The 6,783-nt window shown below is 35.7% G+C and overlaps 1 long non-coding RNA gene across 1 annotated transcript; it reads right to left on the reverse strand.

The window, feature by feature from the left end:
• Window positions 1–348: 348 nt before the first annotated feature.
• Window positions 349–6,767, reverse strand: LOC105451205. Its single transcript, XR_974565.1, has 2 exons — window positions 4,997–6,767; window positions 349–4,959 (listed from the first exon to the last, which is right to left on the reverse strand). It is a non-coding gene; the product is annotated as an uncharacterized LOC105451205 (long non-coding RNA).
• Window positions 6,768–6,783: the final 16 nt, after the last annotated feature.

Raw genomic sequence — 6,783 nt, forward strand, 5'->3', positions numbered from 1 at the left:
GAAGGTCATAACAGCTGAACACACTATTGTTCGAAGACGCGGGAAGCTAGACCGAAGGATCAAGAAGCGATTTAAGGACCCTTTTCTACATTAACATAGAAAATTTCTGCTTGGGTACCCGGGTACCCCGGTTATTGAAATTAAGTGGAATTTTTGGTTATAGAGACAAGGGTTAAAGGGACTAAGACAGCTGGAGATTCACATCATCGGGTAAACACACGCCAGAGAGCTTTCCGCTCTCGCACCGCACCCTCGATCGATCGAGCACACGCGATCGTGCGATACACCACTGATCGAAACTCAGATCAATATGATCGGAATTCTAGTCTACATACAAATATACGTATATATAGATATCTTCGTTTTATATATGTACATACATACAGAGGATACAGTAACAATAGACGGATATATATTTATATCTTTCCTTTGCAAAAATTGCTTAATTCGGGTTTCACTAAGAACTGCCCTTTTTGCGTAAGAGAATATGGACTCTTCGTTAATTATTTGGTCTCATCGTTTAAAGCTATAATTATCAATGTTTGGAGGTAATTGAATCCTTCGGTTCCTTCGCACGCGCGCGCGTGCAGGTACGTGTGTTTGTGTACGCGTGTACAAAGCCCATGCTTCGATCCATTTTTTTACTATCAGTTTGTTATCCGGAGATATGTTATCAGAATGCTTCTTTTATTCCGTTGGTATTTTAAATTTCTATCTAAAGTGCCGAGAATCGCGAGTTATCACTTTTACAATTTGAAGTATCACGTGCTGTAAAGTTATTACATTTATTGCATAAATATTCAGAGTTCGGCACAACCCGTTTTCAGATAATCTAATCGGTTAATCTTTCTTGAGAGCGGTTAATCGAATAATCTTTCGAAAGAAACGTTCTATACTATACTCTAATCTCGCGAAACTCTATAATCTCGCGAAACTTTACGAGCTCCTTAGTTGTGAATTAAGATTTAATCATGATGCCATCATGAAAAATTTCGCATATTCAGTGTTCTTAGAATTTTATATTTGCACCTGTTTTTATAAAGCATATGTAAAGATTAGTGTTTCTCATGTTGAAGGCAAATATTTCGAGCTTTAAAAGTTTCAGAAAAGAGAAGAAAAAGATGTAAATCAAATAGGACACAAATGGATCTCGGCATAGACTTCTTCGTTAGATATTTTTTCTTAAAAATAATACTCTGGTGAAATTGAAACCATTGCGCCGTCGCCCCTTCGTCGATTAGCGTGTATAGTATGCGAAATATTTATAGATACACGTAATTACGTATGCGTATATGTACATATGCGATATATATTTGAGTATACAATTGTTGTTAGGCGGTTGTCAAGCCGCGTTGTCAAGCCTGGTTCCAAGTCTCCATACGATGTACTCGACACACTCTATGCATTGCCTTCTCGACACCAAAATCTCGAGAGATTACGCGACGCAGACACTATAGTAATCCTTGTCATGCAGCAAAAGAAAATTAATCGTTATTTTCCTTTTTTTTTAAAATGGAAAATAAAGATTACTATATATTTTTTTAATTTGAGATTTTCTGCTAACAGAATCGATTCCAAGATCTTTCGAGCGGAACGGAATATGCAAATTGTCTCATTCGTATATACACACGAGGAATATGAAATTAATTTTTTAATACATTCTATTTGTCTTGCTTGAAAGCTGTATAATGTAATTTTTTTGGATTGAGACATTTAAATTTGCATGTTACTCACGCGTCATTCAATGTACGAGGAAGATCGAACGTTCAACTCGATGCGCTATGTAAGAAGATTTTAGACGTTCTGAGACGTGTTCTAAGGATAAGAAGCGTCGTCCGCATGGAGTGTGTTTTACAATTATTATTTTACGCTTGGTCATGATATTATTTACACGAGTGTGTTACGAGAGAAAGGAACGTACATACAATTTTGCCGTTTGGTCGCAGGGGGGACGCAGCCCGTGGCGAATCAATGGGCGAGATAACGAGGAGGATGCACGATAATCGGCGGCGATCGCGGGAAAGTTGAGATTTCTTTTCTTTTTTTAAATCGATTTTTCTCACGCAGTTTACGTATAAACGCGCTCGCTCGCTCATCCGTTACATTGTAGCCCGGTTAACACGCGCGACAGCGTTCGCGCGAGAATTCCTCTGGGGAGGGACTACCAATCTGGGGATTACCGATTCGGAGCATTCTGCGATTATTCTGAAGATCTATAGTAATATATTAAGATACAATACCCGATGTATAACTATCAGATGCGATAAGAGCTACACCTTAATGACGGCGGGATTGAAGAGGCTGAGATCAGTTATAATATTTCGATGTGTCCCGTTCGCACAACTCTCGCGCGCTGTAATTTGTGGAAACATCAAGTAAATAGATAATCGAACACTAACGCTAGGCGTTCAAGAGTCTGAGAAAGTCGTGTATAGTAAGGCGATGACTGACATTTAGTAAGCCAGATTTCAGTACTGATATTTATAACATTTAAAATCGCATGAAATTTATTTTTCGGAGGTGAAGGTATTAAAATATATATCGTTTTATCGAAAAGCTTTTACCGAGGTCCCAAATTTAATTCTATATACTTGTGCTTCATGTGCGCCATGTTAAAAATATCAGTTTCTGAAATAAACTTCTGTATTGGTATTCGCAATTTAACTATGTATTAAAAGCTTACATTAATATCCTTATATTGTTTCGGACACTTGCACTTTATTAAACTGCAGGTAAAGAATTAGGATATTAATGAGTGAGATATGATGTGTATATACGAAGGACTATTAATTGAACAGAGATACGTACATCTTATTCTTATTAAATTCTCACGATTTCGTCATTTAGAGCTAAAAGTAAAATTTAATCGATATTGATATGTCCCAGTCGATCATTAAGTGAGGGACTGGCAAGTGGGTTCCGCGATTTGTCATGCAGTGCAAGTGTATCCTATAAAAATTGTTGTCCGCGAGCAAAAGTAAGCGCGTGTGATCTGGTTCGATTGGTCCCCGAACTTCACAGTTTGTAAATTACCCGCGCGCGCGTGTGTGATGATATCAAGAATTCAAAGCATTAGAAAGGTATAGAAATCGTACTTTTTGGGATTACAAGGATATGTACAACTTTGCTCGCTATCTTTATTTTACCCTGTAATTACAAATAATGTTATGACGCGTGAAAAAGCTCTCTTCAAGAAATGTGATTAAACAATTGATTTTCGCAAATAGAAGAAGCGGGTGTATTAAAATACTATCGTAATATTAAAATCTCTCCTTCGACTGTTGATAAAATAGTAAGCGCCTAGCGATATTTTACGTCTCGATGTTTGATCTTTTAAGTCATAATACATTAGAATTATTGCTAAATTAATTTTTATTCGATTTAATCTATCTCGGATATTGAAACGAGAATCTTCAGGAATTTAACATATATGTTAGCTGCGTTCTAATAGCTGTCAATAATGTTGGGATAAGAGATGAAGCGTTTGATTTATAATCACGATTTTTATATATTCTGGCCCCTCCTTCCTATGACGATTGGTCCAGTGACGCGAAGTTGCGAAAGTTCGGTAGCGACGAGGCACACGTGCTTTCGCGTAGCAGCGAATTGCGATAATGGAAAGAAGCGAAGATTCTGCTCTCTCTTTCTCTAAAATTGACCCGATAAGGCCCTGACGTTTGCAGAATGCTCCGGATAATCCCCGCGACGACGCTCTCGCGCGAAAAATCTGTCGCACGCGTCATTACACAATCTATATTGTTCCCACGTTGCAGTGAACCCTGATAGGCGGTAAGCCGAGGGGGAGAGAGAAAAAAGTCTTCTCCTCGACATCCTCTCCCTACGGAGAGACGGAACCTCGCGGCTCACCCGCGATTAAGTTCCTTCATCAAAGATACTCTCTAAATCTGAATTAGTGAAAAATCTCTGAAAAGTGACTGATTCAGCCAGTAGTTATAATCTAATCTAACTTAACGCCTTGCATTGTTAATAAATAAGTGAAAAAACAGAGCCGAATCCTGCTGTGCAATTAGCGAGTACAGCAAAGTCCACTAATTTGCATGTCAATGATTATAGCGACTATTCACTTATTTATTAGTAATTTTCGAGAGTCAATAAAGTTGAATTTCATTGATTACCTGTGACATACTTTCGCGATGTTTTATATAATATTTAATTTATAGAAATATACGTAATATATATGTAATTTAGAAGCGGCAGAAGTTCTAATATATACAAAAGCTAATTAATTAAATTTAATAGAACATCCAACTTACAGTACCTATACAGTACCTATACAGTGAAATAAGATACCAATTATCCCGAGAAGATAAAGAACATATATTTCTCATTGATTATTTAAGCTGTTTAATTTTTCTATAAAAAATATCTCGAGAATCATATTACAAACAAACTAAAGAAACAATATAAAGTTTAATGTAAAATTAAAATTTCATGAAATTAACAATTTTTCTTTACACATGTTGCATATTGATTACTAAAAATGATCAATTTAGTCGGATAATTTCGATATTGAAATAATTGGTCTCTTACTATGATATTTATAGTTGTATTCAATTTAATTAATTAAACAGTTAACTTTATACAAAAGAAAAAAATGTTATCATTGTTTCGTAAATTTCAAATTTCAACTTATAAATTTCTCCAATCGTAATTTGAATTTATTCAAATTCTAATATTCTTGCTGGCATCGAAATCATGGAAGAAAATTGTTATTGCGTAAGATAATGACATCGAATCTACCGCACCGATTTAATTGTTAAAATATTTGCGCACTACGATTCTTCTTAGTCTTTTTTCACTTTGGGGGAAATCATTACTATTAAATTATTCCCCGCGGGGTATTTCGTGAAGGGGCGCATAATCCATTGTATTCGCACACACAAGATTCCACATATACACGCATATGTACAATATTTCAAATATTTCAAGCAATACAATGTTATACAATGTTACAATACAATGTTAGCAATACAATGTTATATTATTAATAAATGTGAATGGATAGGCTATGAAAGATCAAATTAAATTGGCGCAAAAATAAATATAATTATGACTATGCACTGATTCAGATTTAGAGAGTATCGTCGCGCTTCCGCGTGTCGCTTAAGTGAAGGAATATATTCGCAGTCGCAGTATAGATGATATCTGGAAGTAGCGGTTTCTTCCAAACCCTCGCTTAAACTCGTAAATGTATATATAATTAGTATATATAGCCAACTTAATTACACGTCAAGATGGATTAATATCATGTATTATTCTTACATCTTAGCGTAAAGTGTGTGATATTGTTTTATAAATTCTTTACTATACTGACATCGCTAATTTCCCCTTATTTACTTCATCTTTTGCCCGACGTCACGTGTCGCAGACGTTTACGACAATAAGTTTCATGCGACATATGACGAAGCTTGGAAGCCTAAAGGAGTTCGGTCGATGATCGAGAGATTTTGTTATGTGCCCTTTTTTTTATATAAACTTAATTATTTTAACTAACATCTTTTAAAATATCAGATCTTCTGGATTTCTTTATCACTAAAAATACTGCTTCCAACTATCTACACGTAAAGCCTGCAACAGACCTATCTTCAAACCATTCACCTACTCACATTAAGCAGCATTGCTGTATCAAACCCTTCGGACTTACTTTAGCAAATAAACATACTAACAAGTGGGGAAAATCATTGAATCTACAGTCAAACTTAATCTACCGCTCAAGACCCTGTCCAAAATAGAATTGGCAGTTGAACATTTAAATAAAACTGTCCAAAATGCAACTTGAATTTTTAAACCACCCATGACATTTCAGAAGCCAACCACTAATCAGTATCCCCTTTTAATAAGAGAAAAAAATTGCTGAATGTAGAAGACTACGTAAACTGGCAAAACACATGTAGTCCTCACCATAAGAGAAACCTAAACAGATGTACTCGGCATTTATCATCCTTAATTAAACAACTTGAAAATACAGCAAAATAAAAACCAAATATTCTCAACCTTTACAGCAGATTTTCATAATCCTTTAAATCTATGGGAATTCGTAGATAACAATAAATTTACGTTCAGCAGCATTCATTGAGAGTAAACCCTCTGGACATTTGGTTGTCCGAATCTTTAATATTTGAATTACTTGATAACGAGTTTTTCAAAATAAGATGTACATTAAGAGGATGTCCAAGAAGACATCGAGTATTACGGCGGATTCATTATAGACGAATATTTCGAAAAATTCGGAACCATCTACATAGATATCATTCGGAACAATTTGACTGGGATGAAGATGATATCAGAGTAGCTGTGGAACATAAGATAGCACATCTTCGCAGGTAATTATATACAATTTAATTGGATGATCAAAATAAAAAAAAATTTCTTTTTTTACTCTTGCCGCGAACAATCATAAGCGTTAAATTTTGAACACAGTCTCCATGATAGTGCAGTGCGTATATAAAGACCTGATTGTCTCGTTGGATCGGGTGACACAATCGCGGTACGCATCGTGTGTGAACACATCGAAGTTATATATCAATTGCACGATCATCGTCGATCTACGACGTCTTAGACATTCCATGCATTGTGCTTTTTCGAAGAGAAATCAGCTTTAGGTCAGTCGATGACCGTCGTTCTTCAAGAGCAGATCTTATAAATATCAGCTCCATTTTAACGTGCATCTTGCGTTAGTTGAAAGCCAAATGAAACGTTTGCTACTGCACAATCGCGAAGAAAAACGGATCGTGATAGTATCAAACAAGTATTGTTTTTTCT

This window comes from Wasmannia auropunctata, unplaced genomic scaffold, assembly GCF_000956235.1.
Source record: "Wasmannia auropunctata unplaced genomic scaffold, wasmannia.A_1.0 LD336053.1, whole genome shotgun sequence".
Lineage (NCBI taxonomy): Eukaryota > Metazoa > Arthropoda > Insecta > Hymenoptera > Formicidae > Wasmannia > Wasmannia auropunctata.